Raw genomic sequence first — 19,001 nt, forward strand, 5'->3', positions numbered from 1 at the left:
TTTGGAGAAATGTCTTTTTCCCACTTTTTGATTGGGTTGTTTGGTTTTCTGGTATTGAGTTGTATGAGCTGCTTGTGTATTTTGGAAATTAATCCTTTGTAAGTTGTTTCATTTGCTATTATTTTCTCCCATTCTGAGGATTGTCTTTTCACCTTGCTTATAGTTTCCTTTGCTGTGCAAAAGCTTTTAAGTTTAATCAGGTCTCACTTGTTTACTTTTGTTTCCATTACTCGAGGAGGTGGGTCATAGAGGATCTTGCTTTATGTCATCAAGTGTTCTGCTTATGTTTTCCTTTAAGAGTTTCATAGTTTCTGGTCTTACATTTAGGTCTTTAACCCATTTTGAGTTTATCTTTGTATATGGTGTTAGGAATTTAGTGTTAGTGTTCTGGTGTTAGTGTTCTGATTTCATTCTTTTATATGTAGCTGTCCAGTTTTCCCAGCACCATTTATTGAAGAGGCTGTCTCTGATGGGCAGATCATCTTGAGCTACTCAAGGCTGGCCTATTTTAATCTGCTACTAGTTTTAGAGTATACCTTTTTTGAAAATCTCAGTTGTGAAAAAGATCTATACTTGGAAAGTTATAAGAAACTGATTAAAGAAATTGAGCAGAAACAGATATAAAGATATAATGTGTTCATAGATTTCAAGAATTAATATTGTTAAAATGACCATACTACCCAAGACAATCTACAGATTCTGTGTAACCCCTAACAAATTACCATTGGCATTTGTCACAGAACTTGAACCAAAATTTTAAATTTGAGTGGCAACACAAACAGCCAGAGAAAACTTCAGAAAGAAAAATGGAGCTTGAGTAATTAGGCTGCCAGTATTCAGATCATGTTACAAAGCTGAAGGAATCAAAAAAGTATGGTACTGGCACAGAAACAAATATAAATCAATGGAACAGGATAGAAATCCCATAAGTAAATCCATGTACTTACAATCAATTAATCTATAACAATGGAGGCATGAATATACAGTGGAGAAAAGACAATCTCTTCAATAAGTGGTGATATGAAAACTGGACAACTAGATGTAAAATAATGCAGTTAAAACATTTTCTAACACCATACATAGAAATAAACTCAAAATGGATTAAAAATGTAAAATGTAAGACCAGACACTATAAAACTCAGGAGAAAACATAGGCAGAATGCTCTTTGACATAAATTGCAGCATTATCTCTTTGAATCCATCTCCTAGAGTAATGGAAATAAACAAATGAGACCAATTAAACTCAAAAGCTTTTGCACAGCAAAGGAAACCATAAATAAAAGAAAAGACAACCTACAGAAGGCGAAAATATTTGGAAACCATATGACTGACAAGAAATTAATCTCCAAAATATTTAATTACAAACAGCTCATGCAGTTCAATATAAAAAAACAAAAAAACAATCAAAAAATGGGTTTAAGACCTAAGTAGACATTTCTCCAGAAGACATACAGTTGGTCAAATGGCACATGAAAAGATTCTCAACATTGCTAATTATTAGACAAATGCAAATCAAAACTACAATGAAATATCACCTCACTCTGGTCAGAATGGCCATCATCAAAAAATCTACTAACAATAAATGCTGGGGAGGATGTGGAGAAAAGAGAACTCTCTTGCATAGTTGATGGGAACCCTCTTGCACAGTGATTATGGAGAATAGCATGGAGATTTCATTAAAAAAAAAAAAAAAAACAACTAGGAATAAAACTTCCATATGACCCAGAAATCCCACTACTGGGCACATAGCATGAGAAAACCATAATTCAAAAAGACACATGTACCTTGCATGTGTTCAACTTTCATTGCAACACTCTTTACAACAGCCAGGACATGAAAACAACCTAGATGTCCATCGACAGATGAATGGATAAAGAAGCTTTGGTACATATTTATGATGGAATATTACTCAACCATAAAAAGGAATGCTTCTGAGTCAGTTCTGATGAGGTAGATGAACCTAGAGACTTATACAGAGTAAGAAAGAGAAAAACAAATATCGTATATTAACACCCATATATGGACTAGAAGAATGGTACTGATGAACTTATTTGCAGGGCACCCCACTCCAGTACTCTTGCCTGGAAAATCCCACGGACGGAGGAGCCTGATGGGCTGCAGTCCATGGGGTCACGAAGAGTTGGACACGACTGGGCGACTTCACTTTCACTTTTCACTTTCATGCATTGGAGAAGGAAATGGCAACCCACTCCAGTGTTCTTGCCTGGAAAATCCCAGGGCTGGGGGAGCTTGGTGGGCTTCTGTCTGTGGGGTCGCACAGAGTCAGACACGACTGAAATGACGCAGCAGCAGCAGTAGAGACACAGACGTAGAGAACAGACTTTTGGACATGGTGGGGAAAGAGAGGGTGGGACAAATGGAAAGAGTAGCATTGAAACACATACATTACCCTATGTAAAATAGATATCCAGTGGGAATTTGATGTATGATGCAGGGAGCTCAACCTGGTGCTCTGTGACAGCCTATAGGGGTGGGATAGAGTGGGAGGTAGGTTCAAGAGGGAGAAGACATATATACACCTATGGCTGATTCATGTTATTGTATAGCAGAAACCAATACAACATTGTAGAGCAATTATCTTCCAATTAAAAATAAATAAATCTTTAAAAAGTCTACAAATAATAAATGCTGGAGAGGGTGTGGAGGAAAAGGATCCTTCAGACATGATTGGTGGGAATATAAATTGGTACAGCCAATATGGAAATTATGGATGTTCCTTAAGAAACTAAAAATAAAGATACCATATCATCTTGCACTTCTGGGCATGTATCTGGAGAAAATAATAATTCAAAAAAGTACATGTAACCAAATGGTCTTTGCAGCACTATTTACAATAGCCAAGACATGGAAGCAACCTAAGTGTCCATCAAAAGATGAATGAATAAAGATGATATGGTATATATAAGAACAATGCCACTACTGGGCATATACCCTGAGAAAACCATAATTCAAAAAACACATGTATGCTAATGTTCATTGCAGCACAATTTACAGTAGCCAGGACATTGAAACAACCTAAATGTCCATTGGCAGATTTATGGATAAAGAAGTTGTGGTAAATATATACGATGGGCTATTACTTAGGTATAAAAAGGAATGAATTTGAGTCAGTTGAACTGAGGTGGATATACCTGTTGTACAGAATGAATTAAGTCAGGAAGAGAAAAACAAATATTGTATATTAACACATATGTATGGAACATAGAAAAACAGTACTGATGATGAACAGAGCAGGAATAAGATGTACCATCTTATCTGTCTCCTGAGAAACCTGTATGTGGGTCAAGAAGCAACAGTCAGAACATTACATGGAAAAACTGATGGTTCAAAACTGGGAAAGGAGTACAACAAGGCTGTATATTGTCACCCTGTTTATTTAACTTCTATGCAGAGTATATCATGTGAAATGTTGGGCTGGATGAGTTTCAAGCTAGAATCAAGACTGCAGGGAGAAATATCAATAACCTCAGATATGTAGATGATACCACTCTAATGGCAAAAAGCAAAGAGGAACTAAAGAGCCTCTTGATAAGGGTAAAAGAGGAGAGTAAAAAAACTCAATATTAAAAAAAAAAAAAAAACAAGATCATGGCATCCAGTCCCATCACTCCATGGCAGATAGAAGGGGAAAAAGTTAAAGCAGTGACAGATTTCCTCTTCATGGGCTCCAAAATCACTGCAAATGGTGACTGCAGCCATGAAATTAGAAGACACCTGCTTCTTGGAAGGAAAGCTATGACAAACCCAGACAGCATATTCAAAAGCAGAGACATTACTTTGTGAACAAAGGTGCATATAGTCAAAGGTATGATTTTTCCAGTATTCATGTACAGATGTGAGATGTGGACCATAAAGACGGCTGAACACCAAAGAATTGATGCATTTGAACTGTGGTGTTGGAGAAGACTTTTGAGAGTCCCTTGGACAGCAAGGAGAGAAAATCAGTCAATCCTAAAGGAAATCAACCCTGAATACTCACTGGAAGGACTCATGCTGAAGCTCCAATACTTTGGCCACTTGATGGGAAGAACCGACTCATTGGAAAAGACCCCGATGGTGGGAAAGACTGAAGGCAAAAGGAGAAAAGAGTGGCAGAGGATGAGATGGTTGGATAGCATCACCAACTCAATGAACATGAACTTGGGCAAACTGTGAGAAAGTGAGGGACCAGAAGGCCTGGCACACTGCAGTCCATGGGGTTGCAAAGAGTTGGACACGACTTGGCAATTGAACAACAACAACAGAGATGTAGACATAGAGAACAGACTTGTGGACACACCAGGAGGAGAGGGTGGGATGAACTGAAAGAGCAGCAGTGAAACTTATACATTATCATATGTAAAAAGATAGCTAGTGGGAAGTTGCTGTACAACACAAGGAAATTGACCTGGTGCTCTGTGACAACCTAGGGAGGTGGGATGGGGTAGGAGGTGGGAGGGAGGTTCAAGAGGGAGGGGACATATGTATACTTATGGTTGATTCATATTCTTATATGGCAGAAACCAACACAACATTGTAAAGCAATTTTCTTCCAATTAAAAATAAATTTTAAAAAGTACAAAAGCTACAAAGATGCATTGCAGAACACAGAAAATACAACCAATATTTTATAATAGCTATAAATGGAATGTAACCTTTAAAAATTATGAATGGTGCAGTGGTTTAAGAATGTGCCTGCCAATACAGGAGACGCAGGAGACTCAGGTTTGATCACTGGGTTGGGAAGATCCCCTGGAGCGGGAAATGGCAATCCACTCCAGTATTCTTGCCTGGGAAACGCCATGGACTAGAGGAGCCTGGAGGGCTCCAGTTCATAGGGTCGTAAAGAGTCCAACACGACAGAACACCACTACCACCATGTTGTACACATGAAACTTAGGTAATATTATATGTCAACTTACTGCAATAAAAAAGTTTGCTTAAAAAAAAATGATGTGGCATGTGTACACACACACACAATGGAATACTACTCAGCCATAAAAATGGATGAAACTATGTCATTTTCAGCAACTGGATGGACCTAGAGATCATATTAAGATATGTAAGCCAGAAAAAAAAAACAAATTATCATATGGTGTCATCTACACATGGAATCCAAAAAAATATATACAAATTAACTCATTTACAAAACAGAAATAAAACCATAGACACAGAAAACAAACTTATGGTTACCAAAGGGGAAAAGTGGGGAGGGATAAATTTAGCAGTTTGGGACTAACATAAAAATACTACAAAATATAAAATACATAGCCAACAAGGACCTATCTACTGCGTATCACAGGGAGCTATACTCAATATTTTGTAATAATCTATAAGGTAAAAGAATGTGAAAAAGTATATATATATAATGTATACACACACATACCACTTTACTGTACACCTGTAATACACTAGAAATCACTATACTTCAATAAAAGTGAACAAACCAAAAGTAACATGTATATATACATGTTATACATGAATATACATGATATATTCAAATCATGGGGCATGGAAACAGAACAAAGTGGTGACCTAGTGCTGTGGTAGTCTTACTGAGCCAGAGCAACAAAACATCCAGGACTCGAGTCAAGGTACTGGAGAAAAGGGAACCAAAGGAAAGTGAGTCTGACTTTCTGCATTCAGTTTTTGCTTTGGTGCATTTTTATGTCTTCTAAGCTATATATATAAGTTAGGAGACTGAAAATCAAAGCAGAAAGCTGTTGGCAAGAGGCTAAAATACTAAACAAATTTATACAACTTATACAACTCAACAGCTTATGCAACTCAACAGCAAAAAATCAAACAATCCAATTTAAAATTTCACAGAATACCTGAATACACATTTCTCCAAAGAAAACCTACTGATAGTCAACAGGCACATGAAAAGATGCTCAACACTGTTAATCATCAGAAAAACACAAATCAAAACCTCAATGAGATTTCACCTCACACTTGTCAGAATGGCTATCATAGGCCTACAAAGTCTACAAATAACAAATGTTGGCAAGGATATGGAAAAAGGAAACTTTTGTACATGGTTGGTAGGAATGTAAATTGGTTCCACCACTGTGGAAAGCAGTATGAAATTGTCTCAAAAGCTAGAATACAGTAGTATTTTATGACCCAGCAATTCCACTCCTGAGTATACATCAAAAAATAAAAAATCCACCAATTCAAAAAGATAATGGACTCCAATGTTCATAGCAGCATGATTTACAATTTACAAAATATGGAAGCCACCTAAGTGTCCATCAGCATGTGAACATATAAAGAATATACAGAATATATATACAATAGGATGCTACTTGGCCATTAAAAATTGAAATTTTGGCATTTGCAAAAACATGGATGGATTTGGATGGCATTATGCTAAGTGAAATATGTTAGGGAGAGAAACACAAATAGCATATAATATCACATATGAGTCTTAAAACTAAAGCAAACTAATGAATATAAGAAAAAAGGAAACTCACAGATAATAACACCAGTAGTTACCAGTGGGAAGAGAGGTGGGGAGGGGCAGGATAGGGGTAGGGGATTTAGAGTTACAAACCATTATGTACAAAATAAGCTACAAGGATATAGCTTGTATATAGTTGTATATACTGTACAATACAGGGAATATAGCCAATATTTTATAATAATTACCAGTGGAGTATAACCTTTGAAATTGTGAATCACTGTTATATAAACCTGAACCATTTATAACATTGTAAATCAAGCATTTCTCAATAAAAGAAAAAAAAAAAGTCAGTGGGAAATTTGGGATATTTCGTTGGTCTTTTCTACTCAGAACGTTCTGAACTCCAATTTTTACATCCTTAGCACCAACTATTAAAATTTGTTTAGTATTTTAGTATTGCCAACAGCTTTCTGCTTTGATTTTCAGTCTCCTAACTTGTATATATAGCTTAGAAGACATAAAAATGCACCAAAGCAAAAATTGAATGCAGAAAGTCAGACTCACCTTCCTTTGGTTCCCTTTTCTCCAGTACCTTGACTCAAGTCCTGGATGTTTTGCTGCTCTGGCCCAGTGAGACTACCACAGCACTAGGTCACCACTTTGTTCTGTTTCCATGGCCCATGACTTGAATTCAGAAATGCCCTGGGGGGAAAGAGTAGTGTAAAACATGAGACTCTCTTAATACATGCACCTGTTCTCTGAGATCTTGGCCCCTCAACTTCTGGCCGCCTTAGCCGCTCTCTTTTCTTTACAATCTATTGTCTAATGGTATTCTGTCCAACTTTTATCATCTGTCTGTCCTACATCTGGAAGTTCACGGTTCATGTATTGCTGAAGTCTGGCTTGGAGAATTTTGAGCATTACTTTACCAGTGTGTGAGATGAGTGCAGTTGTGTGGTAGTTTGAGCATTCTTTGGCATTGCCTTTCTTTGGGATTGGAATGAAAACTGATCTTTTCCAGTCCTGTGGCCCCTGCTGAGTTTTCCAAATTTGCTGGCATAGTGAGTGCAGCACTTTCACAGCATCATCTTTTAGGATTTGAAATAACTCAACTGCAATTCCATCACCTCCACTAGCTTTGTTCGTAGTGATGCTTTCTAAGGCCCACTTGACTTCACATCCCAGGATGTCTGGCTCTAGGTGAGTGATCACACCATCGTGATTATCTGGGTCATGAAGATCTTTTTTGTACAGTTTTTCTGTGTGTTCTTGCCACCTCCTCTTAATATCTTCTGCTTCTGTTAGGTCCAGACAATTTAGGTCCTTTATTGTGCCCATCTTTACACGAAATGTTCCCTTGGTATCTCTAAATTTCTTGGAAGAGATCTATAGACTTTCCCATTCTGTTGTTTTCACCTATTTCTTTGAACTGATCATTGAGGAAGGCTTTCTTATCTCTCCTTGCTATTCTTTGGAACTCTGCATTCAAATGGGTATATCTTTCCTTTCCCCTTTGCTTTTTGCTTCCCTTCTTTTCACAGCTATTTGTAAGGCCTCCTCAGACAGCCATTTTTCCTTTTTGCATTTCTTTTTCTTGGGGATGGTCTTGATCCCTGCCTCCTGTACAATGTCACAAACTTCTGTCCATAGTTCGTCAGGCATTCTGTCTATGAGATCTAATCCCTTGAATCTATTTCTCACTTCCACTGTATAATACTAAGGGGTTTGATTTAGGTCATACCTGAATGGTATAGTGGTTTTCCCTACTTTTTTCAATTTAAGTCTGAATTTGGCAATAACGAGTTCATGATCTGAGCCACAGTCATCTCCCAGTCTTGTTTTTGCTGACTGTATAGAGCTTCTCCATCCTTGGCTGTAGAGAATATAACCAATCTGATTTCGGTATTGACCATCTGGTGATTTTCATGTGTAGAGTCTTCTCTTGTGTTGTTGGAAGAGGGTGTTTGCTATTACCAGTGTGTTTTCTTGGCAAAACTATTAGCCTTTGCCCTGCTTCATTCTGTACTCCAAGGCCAAATTTGCCGTTACTCCAGATGTTTCTTGACTTCCTACTTCTGCATTCCAGTCTCCTATAATGAAAAGGACATCTTTTTTGGCTGTTAGTTCTAGAAGGTCTTGTAGGTCTTCATAGAACCATTCAACTTCAGCATCTTCAGCATTACTGTTTGGGGCATAGACTTGGATTACTGTGATATTGTATGGTTTGACATAGAAATGAACAGAGATCATTCTGTTATTTTTTGAGATTGTACCCAAGTACTGCATTTTGATCTCTTGTTTACTATGACAGCTACTCCATTTCTTCTAAGGGATTCTTGCCCACTGTAGTAGATATAATGGTCACCTGAGTTAAATTCACCCCTTCCAGCCCTAAATGTTCACTGATTCCTAAAATGTTGATGTTCACTCTTGCCATCTCCTGTTTGATCACTCAGTTTACCTTGATTCATGGACCTAACATTCCAGGTTCCTGTGCAATATTGCTCTTTACAGCATTGGTTTTTACTTCCATCACGAGTTGCATCCACAACTGGGTGTTATTTTTGCTTTGGCTCCCTCTCTTCATTCTTGCTGGAGTTATTTCTCCACTGATCTACCATAGCATTTAGGGCACCTTCCGACCTAGGGAGTTCATCTTTCAGTGTCCTATCATTTGCCTTTTTACACTAATCATGGGGCTCTCAAGGCAAGAATACTGAAGTGGTTTACCATTCCCTTCTCCAATGGACCATGTTTTGTCAGAACTCTCCATCATGACTGGTCCGTCTTGGGTGGCCCTACACAGCATGGCTCATAGTTTCACTGAGTTAGACAAGGCTGTGGTCCATGTAATCAGATTGATCAGTTTTCTGTGATTGTGGTTTGTGATTGTTCCTTTAAAGCTGCTTATGTATCCACCCTTACACATTTAAGAAAGTGTATGACCTTCACCCTTCTCATCCTTACTTTTTTTTACCTAGCTTTAGACAACTAGAGAACTAACCCAGCTGGCACAAAATAAACACAAAATGAGCATTGAAAGAAAGAATAACTGAATAAAGTTACTTCATTATGTGAAAAAATAGTTGAAATATTCTTTTATTCTTCCCTTTCATTGTTAACCTATCTTATTTTAATAAAAAGTCATCTAAAGTATACAGTAACTTGAAGCCACTCTCCCACGCTTTATATTTAGTGAGATCCAAGGGACTGAATTTCACAAAGTCTTAGTCCATATAAAGGCCCACAGATTCATTTATTTACTCTGAATCATTTATTTACTGGTCATTTAGGTAGTCATCCACAAGTGATTTTTGACAAAAATCTTATATACACTTAGCTAATCTTGACTGGTATAAACAGTTTTTGTCATGTGAATTTCTATTTGGAGATATTACATAGTTGGTGAGACATTGCTAGATTGTTCATTGCCTGGTCTCATTTTTTAAAAGTGCCTCTCTTAAATTTAGAAGTAGGAACTCACTGTATTATGCACTGAATTTCTGCCAGAGCCTGCTCTTCCACATTTCTAGATCTTTGACTAATTTTTTCCTATGCCTTGAATTTCATTCTCCCTTTTGCCTGTCTGATGAGCTGCTTCAGTGCTCAAAAACGCTGCCTCCTTTGTGAAGCTTTTCCTAATATCCCAACAACATTACATGCTTCTTCTGATTTCCCCCTTTTCAGGTTTTCATTATAGTAAATTATAGTTGACCCTTGGACAGTGTTGGAGTTAGGGGTGCCAACCCTGTGCATAGTCAAAAATTCACATACAACTTAAAGTAGGCCAGGATCAACTGTATTTATGTCTTTATTTTTCACTAGACTCTCACAGGGCCTGGAGCATACCTCACTCTTCTAACTTCAGTGCTCAACATAGGAACTGATACTTGCTAGATCCTCAGTACAGTTTTTTCTTAAAGGTAAAATCTACCCAATGCCAAACTCATCCTACATTTTAGAGTGTACAATTCAGTGTTTTTTAATTCAAAGTTGTATAGCCATTGACTTTCCTGGTGGCTCAGATGGTAAAAAGTCTGCCTGCAATTTGGAAGACCTAGGTCCTATCCCTGGGTGGGGAGGATCCCCTGGAGAAGGAAATGGCAACCCACTCCAGTATTCTTGCCTGGAAAATTCCATGGACAGAGGAGCCTGCTAGGCTACAGTCCATGGGGTCGCAAAGGGTTGGACACGAATGAGCAAGTCGACTGAGTAAGTAATAGCCATTACTCACTATATAATCTTCTAAGATTTTATGAGCCCCAAAAGAGATTTCAACCCAACAGCAGTTACTCCAAATTTTACCCTCCCTCCAGCTCCTGCCAACCACTGATCTGTTTTGCATCTCTATGGGTTTACCTTTTCTGAACATTTCAAATAAATGAAATCATACAACATGTGACTTTTTTGTCTGACTTATTTTACTTGTCATAAAACTTTCAAGGTTCTACCATACTGTAGCATGAACCAGTATTTCATTGCTTTTATTGGTGAATAATAATGTTTGGTATGAATATAGCATACTATGTTTATATTGGAGAAGGCAATGGCACCCCACTCCAGTACACTTGCCTGGAAAATCCCATGGATGGAGGAGCCTGGTGGGCTGCAGTCCAGGGGGTCACTAGGAGTCGGACATGACTGAGCGACTTCACTTTCTCTTTTCACTTTCATGCATTAGAGAAGGAAATGGCAACCCACTCCAGTGTTCTTGCCTGGAGAATCCCAGGGACGGGGGAGCCTGGTGTGCTGCCATCTCTGGGGTCACACAGAGTCGGACACGACTGAAGTGACTTAGCATAGCATAGCATATGTTTATATAGTCATCAGTTGATTGGCATTTGTATTGTTTCCACTTTTTGACTCTTATGAATAATGTCATTATGGATACTCATGTAAAGGTTTTTATATTCATGCGCATGTGTGTGTGCTCAGTTGCTTCAGTCATGTCTGATGCCTTGTGACACTATGGACTGTAGCCCACCAGGCTCTTCTGTCCATGGGACTCTCCAGGCAGGAATATTGGAGTGGGTTGCCATTCCCTCCTCCAGAGGATCCTCCTGACCCGGATTGGGGTATCAAACCCATGTTTCCTGCATTGCAGGCAGATTCTTTACCCACTGAGCCACCTGGGAAGCCCCTTTTATATGCATATATAGTTTCAATTCTCTTAGATATAAAGGAGTGAAATTTCTGGTAACTCTGTTTAACTTTTTGAGAAACTGCCAAACTGTTTTCCAAAGTTGCTGTACCATTTTACATTCCTACCCATAGTGTATTGTGGATTCCAATTTCTTAAGATCTTCTCCAGTACTTGCTACCTTCTGTCTTATTGATTATAGCAATCCTAATGGATATGAAGGGGGTCTTATTGTGATTTTGATTTGAATTTACCTAATGAATAATACATTGGCCACCTCATGCGAAGAGTTGACTCATTGGAAAAGACTTTGATGCTGGGAGGGATTGGGGGCAAGAGGAGAAGGGGACGACAGAGGATGAGATGGCTGGATGGCATCACTGACTTGATGGACATGAGTCTGAGTGAACTCCGGGAGTTGGTGATGGACAGGGAGGCCTGGCGTGCTGCGATTCATGGGGTCGCAAAGAGTCGGACATGACTGAGCGACTGATCTGATCTGATCTGATCTGAATGAATAATAATATTGAGCATCTTGTTATGTGCTTATTGGCCATTCATGTTTTCTTTGGAAAAATTATTATTCAAATCGTTTGCCCATATTTTGCTGTTTTTTTAGTGTTGAGAGCTCTTCCCAGGAGGTACAGTGGTAAAGAATCTACCTGCCAATGCAAGAGAGAGAAGAGATACAGATTTGATGCCTGGGTTGGGAAGATCCCCTAAAGTAGGAAATGGTAACCCACTCCAGTATTCTTGCCTAAAAAATTGCATGGACAGAGGAGACTGGTGGACTACAGTCCATGGAGTCACAGAAAGTTGGACACCATGAACAAGTGCACACAAACACACATTGCACATGAGTTGCTTATATAGTGTGGATACTAGAACTTTATCAGAAATGCAATTTCTAAATAGCCTATTGTCTCCTCCAAATGTTACCTACTGCTTCAGGCAGCCATAGCTGCCTATGATTGTTTTTGACAGACACCCTTGGAAAAAGTTGTTTTCAGTGAGCAAGTTCTATGTCAGGACAATTAAAGACAGCCTTGAAGTGGTATCTTCTATGGCACCACTGAACAGGTCAAAACTTCTCCAGGAAGGTAACTTTGGAGGAGTTCCAATCCCATTCTGTCTTCTTCAGTTGCTGCCAGACTGTTGGTTTTCACCGTGATTGGTGGCTGTAGGATTTTAATGCTATCACAGAATCGGAGCAGTAGAGGGTTGGGGTGGACTAGGGAACATTAGATCCCACAAAGTTTGCTTTTATTATCAGGATTTGGCCATTTTCTTGAATAATTGCTCCCCAGGTTATTGTAAGCCTTTGATTAATTTCCAGAGTTCTAAAAAAAAAACTGATCTTGATTTTTTTTTTTTTTTTTTTGGCCAGTCTTTTTACACTTTTAAGGAGAAGAGGTTTCTTTGGAAGCCCTTCCTCTACCCTTTTTTAACTGATATCCATCGAAAATGTTTTTGAATAAGTGAATTAATAAATGAATTCCTTATATGCATGCTCACCGACATGTCTTCATACTCCCCAAATTCAGCCAAGATATTCATTTTCTGAATTGACTAATCTGCTACAACCTGCAGACTCTAGATTAATTGAGCCTTGGAACTGACTGCTCTACCAAGAAGTGAGAGGGGATAGAAGTTGTTCTCAGTATTGAAGTGCTTCATACTGGTTGTCCACATTTTTGCTAAGTATGGAAGGGTGCCACTTGTTGCATTTCCTGTGATGTAATTATTTCCTGTCTTCTTTCTGAGGGACTTCCCAGGTGGTGCAGTTGTAAAAAATCCACCTGCCAATGCAGGAGATGCTAGAGACACAGATCAGATTCCTGGGTCATAGAGATCCCCTGGAATAGGAAATGACTTTCAACCATGGTTTCTGATCTTGTGTTTAGTATTATATATTTTCAGTTCTTTTGTTTTTGCCTTATTTGAGCAGCTATTTTGTCTTGAATTTAGACTCTGTGAAGCCCTTGCCTTATTACTGTATTTTTTGTATTCGTTATGTTTTCCCAAATATCTTAATGAATTTTGAAGTTGAATCATCTTCTTGTTTTGGTCTTTCTGATCTTCCTTGGCCATCAGCCTTTCCATTTTTCTGATCCCATCTGACTGCTACCCTTGCATTTTTGTCTTGGAGATGATGCTAAACCTTGTACCCCACTTCTTAGTGATCCTTTGCCACAAGTGACGCTGAAATGACACCCCCTTAGCAAAATGTAATATCTCCTAAGTGCTTAAGTCTTTTGGCCTAACACGTGAAGAATTACATGACTAGCCTTTTTATACTAAACCTTCTGGTCACTAGGATCCAACACACTGAATGAGTGAGTACCTTTTAAACATGTTATTTTTTAAAGCAAATATTTGTTTATCAGACTATATTTGCTCATTTAAATGTATTCTAATTCTGGAAATCAGTTCCCATCAATGGAGAAATTTTCCTTATGTTAAAAGATAAACTGAAGTACATTAAAGTTTTGGAGTTTATTTGAGTAAACATTGATTTGAAATGGCTAAATGCCAAACCAAAAATGAGTAGGAACTCTTCAGTGGCTAAAGAGTTAAGTCACTAAAGAGTGACTTTAAGAGAAAGTCTTATAGAGCAGACACAGAAGCAAAGCAAAGCAGTTATCTGATTGGCTACTGCTTAATCTATTGCCTTATTTGGGAAAGCCTAGTCAGTGTGATTGGTTGTCCTTAAGTTTCAATTTCTTAACCTTGAGGCACTTACAGTAATTGGTTATCACTTAGGTTTCAGTTTGTTTACTTAGGCTGCCAAGATATTAGAACCACCTTAGTCTAATAAGCTCTTTGTTTAATTACTTTAACACTTAAATACATTTAAAATAATTAAAATTCCCTATTTGGGAATCCTTGAAAAATTCTTTTTGTTCTTGTTTATTGTGTTAACTAAGATTATATTTTTAATTCTCTTTCTCCTTTCCAAATTTCTCTTAACTTCTATGTATAATGAAAAAAGTATTCAATCTAGTTAAATAAATTATTGCTTTTGGGTTTCTTTTAATTGACTAATTGCTTTTCAATAGCTATGAAATCATCAAGTGAACAGCCTGTTGCATTTAATTTACCTATGCAATCAGGAGCCTAATGTACTCTTATTTATATAATTTCATAGTTTCATAGAACATTAAGAGTTCACATAGATTGAATAAAATACCTAGGAATAAACGTACCTAAAGAGGCAAAAGACCTGTATGCAGAAAACTATGAAAGATACTGATGAAAGAAATCAAAGATGACATAAACAGATGGATAGATATACCATGTTCTTGGATTGGGAGATTAATATTGTGAAAATGACTATACTACCCAAAGCAATCTACAGATTCAATCCAATGTCTATCAAACTACCAATGGCATTTTTCACAGAGTTAGAATAAAACATTTTACAGTTTGTAGGGAAATACAATAGACTCCAAATAGACAAAGCAATATTGAGAAGAAAAATACAGCTGGAGGAATAAGTGTCCCTAACTTTAGACTATACTAAAAAGCTATTGTAATCAAGACAGCATGGTACTGGCACAAAAACAGAAATACAGATCAATGGAACTGGGCAGAAAGCCCAGAGATAAACTCACACACTTATGGTCACCTAATCAATGACAAAGGAGGCAAGAATATACAATGAAGAAAAGATAGTCTCTTCAATAAGTGGTGCTAGGAAAACTGGACAGCTACATGTAAAATTGGACTGTGAAGAAAGCTGAGCACTGAAGAATTGATGCTTTTGAACTGTGGTGTTGGAGAAGACTCTTGAGAGTCCCTTGGACTGCAAGAAGATCCAACCAGTCCATCCTGAAGGAGATCAGCCCTGGGATTTCTTTGGAAGGAATGATGCTAAAGCTGCAACTGCAATACTTTGGCCACCTCATGTGAAGAGTTGACTCATTGGAAAAGACTCTGATGCTGGGAGGGATTGGGGGCAGGAGGAGAAGGGGACGACAGAGGATGAGATGGCTGGATAGCGTCACCGACTCGATGGACATGAGTTTGATTGAACTCCGGGAGTTGGTGATGGATAGGGAGGCCTGGCGTGCTGCAATTCATGGGGTCGCAAAGAGTCGGACATGACTGAGTGACTGAACTGAACTGAACATGTAAAATAATGAAATTAGAACATCCTTTAACACCATATTCAAAAATAAACTCAAAATGGATTACATATCTAAATGTAAGGTCGGACACTACAAAACTCTTAGAGGAAAACACAGGGAGAACACTCTTTGACATAAATTGCAGCAAGACCTGTTTTGACTCACCTCCTAGAATAAAAAAAATACAAACAAAAATAAACAAATGGAACCTAATTAAACTTAAAAGATTTTTCACAACAAAGCAAAATGAACAAGATGAAAAGACAACCCTCAGAATGGGAGAAAATATTTGCAAACGAATATTTGCAACTGACTGAGGGATTAATCTCCAAAACATCTCATGCAGTTCAATATCAAACAATCCAATTAAAGAATGGGCAAAAGACCCAAGTAGACATTTCTCCAAAGAAGACATACAAATGGCCAAGAGGCACAGGAAAAGATGTTCAACATCTCTGATTATTAGAGAAATGCAAATCAAAACTACAATGAGGTATCACCTCACACCAGTCAGAATGGCCATCATTAAAAAATCTACAAACAATAAATGCTGGAGAGGTTATGGAGAAAAGGGAACACTCTTGAACTGTTGGTTGGTGGAAATGTAAATTGATACAGCCACTATGGAGAACAGTGTGGAGATTTCTTAAGAAACTAAAAATAGAGCTACTATATTATCCAACCATCCCTTCCTGGGCATATACCAAGAGAAATTAATTTAAAGAAAACCATATTTAAAAAGATACATGTACCACAGCTTTCTTATCCATTTGTCTGCTGATGGACATCTAGGTTGCTTCCATGTCCTAACTATTGTAAACGGTGCTGTGATGAACATTGGGGTACACGTGTCTCTTTCAATTCTGGTTTCCTCGGTGTGTATGCCCAGCAGTGGGATTTCGGGGTCATATGGCAGTTCTATTTCCAGTTTTGTAAGGAATCTCCACACTGTTCTCCATAGTGGCTGTACTAGTTTGCATTACTACCAACAGTGTAAGAGGGTTCCCTTTTCTCTGCACCCTCTCCAGCATTTATTGTTTGTAGACTTTTTGATAGCAGCTCACTACGATGTTGTAAAGTAATTAGCCTCTAATTAAAATAAAACAATTAATTTAAAAAATACATGCATCCCAATGTTCACTGTGGCACTATTTACAATAGCCAGGACACAGAAGCAAACTAAATGTCCATCAACAGAGGAATGGATAAAGAAGATGTGGCACATATATAAAATGGAGTATTATTTAGCCATAAATAGGAATGAAACTCTGCCATTTGCAGAGACGTGGATGGACTTAGAGACTGTCATACAGGGTGAAGTAAGTCAGAAACAAATATCATGTATTGATGCACGTATTTGGAATCTAGAAAAATGGTACAGATGAACCTATTTGCAAAGCAGAAATAGGGACACATATGTAGAGAAGAAACATATGGACACCAGGGTGGGACAGGGAGTTGAAGTGAATTCCTATTGACATATATACACTACTAAGTATAAAATAGATAACTAATGAGAACCTACTGTAGAACTCAGGGAACTCTACTCAATGCTTTGTGTTGAAAAAGAAGGAATTGAATATATGTATACATATAGCTGGAGAAGGCAATGGCACCCCACTCCAGTACTCTTGCCTGGAAAACCCCATGGGTGGAGGAGCCTGGTAGGCTCCAGTCCATGAGGTTGCTCAGAGTCAGACATGACTGAGCGACTTCACTTTCAGTTTTCACTTTCATGCACTGGAAAAGGAAATGGCAACCCACTCCAGTGTTCTTGCCCGGAGAATCCCAGGGACGGGAGAGCCTGGTGGGCTGCCGTCTATGGGGTCGTACACAGTCGGACATGACTGAAGTGACTTAGCAGCAACAGCATACAGATAGCTGATTCACTTTGCTATACAGCAGAGACTAACAACATCGTAAAGCAACTAAACTCCAATAAAAAATAAGTTCATACAGATTATCAACCAATTTCTTCATCAAGTACTTAATTCTTACCTCAGTCTCTTAATTTATTCTTTATATGATTTAATATTGAAATAGCTAGATAAGCAACATTGTTTTGAGCTCTGAACCCCACTCCAAATTTGGGTAGAAAGGATGGGTGTCTACATGGATATGCTTTTATTAGACTTGACTCAAACATTCATTACTGAATGTCTGGTACCTAAAAACATTATTACTACCTTTCTGAGGAAACTAGTCTTGCTTTTACTCTAAAAGTCACACCACAATCACTTCAGTTGTATATTCTTGATTATTTTGGAAATTCCTTGTAGATATTAACTTATTGCAAGCATTGATTCTTAAAGAGAAGAAAATGAGTTCCCAGCTTGGCTCCTCTAAGGATTTACTTTTATTCTAGCCAAAGAGAGTAGACCAGGAGACCTGGACCCAAAAAAATCTACACAACAAATCATGGTGTTCATATCTTAAGTTTGTATGCAGTCCAAACTCTACTAGATAAAGTGTAAAGCAAGATTGGTTTTTAGTGCAGATTTCTCATGCTATTCATAAATGAACAATTCCCTTTTCTTCAAACACTATATAATCATACCCAGTAAGCCATATTTTCCAGATGTTGATGCTGAGTTATGGAGAATTTGGATCAACCTCATTCTTCAGAAAATAATTCAGTAGGAGAGAAAGGAATAGCTGAGACAAGCATCCTGTCTATGTGTGTTCTCCAGCATTCTCACACAAGAACAACTTAAGATTTATTACAGTTCATACTATTGGTAGGAATTCAGGTTTTAGTCTTCTTCCAAATAAACAAACTTGTTGCCATGGGTGGTGGGCAGAAAAGTGACTTTTTAAAAATCCATGCATTTTATCCACTGTGGTTCTTACTTTTTGAGTATTGCCAGCCAAATTAAGTAAATGTCAAGTCTCTCTCACAACTCCAGTGATAAAAAGGAATTTAAAGCCCCAGGTGCTACCACAAATACTGAAACCTGTTTAGTTTGGATGCTACCAATTCCAACATGGAACATGGAACCTCTCCCACCAAAGCCCTTCTTTAATATTCTCAGAATGAATTAAAACATGATGAAAAGATATCAGAATTAGTCTCTTGTCTTTTGACTCTATGCCTTATAAAGTCAGACCTACGGATCTCCCTGTGATTTGAGATTTGGACTAGTATATTTAAGGAAATGAAGAATCAATGATGATTTCTATAACATATTTAGAGACCAGCAATAAAATCTACCAGATTTGAGGCCTATCATTTAAAGGACATAAATAAATTATGATAGATTCTTCCCTGGCTAGAGAGTTTATTAACTAAAGGAAAATATTATGAGTTTGTAATTTAGCTTGACCA

Source organism: Bos indicus, chromosome 10, assembly GCF_029378745.1.
Source record: "Bos indicus isolate NIAB-ARS_2022 breed Sahiwal x Tharparkar chromosome 10, NIAB-ARS_B.indTharparkar_mat_pri_1.0, whole genome shotgun sequence".
In the NCBI taxonomy this organism is placed as follows: Eukaryota; Metazoa; Chordata; class Mammalia; order Artiodactyla; family Bovidae; genus Bos; species Bos indicus.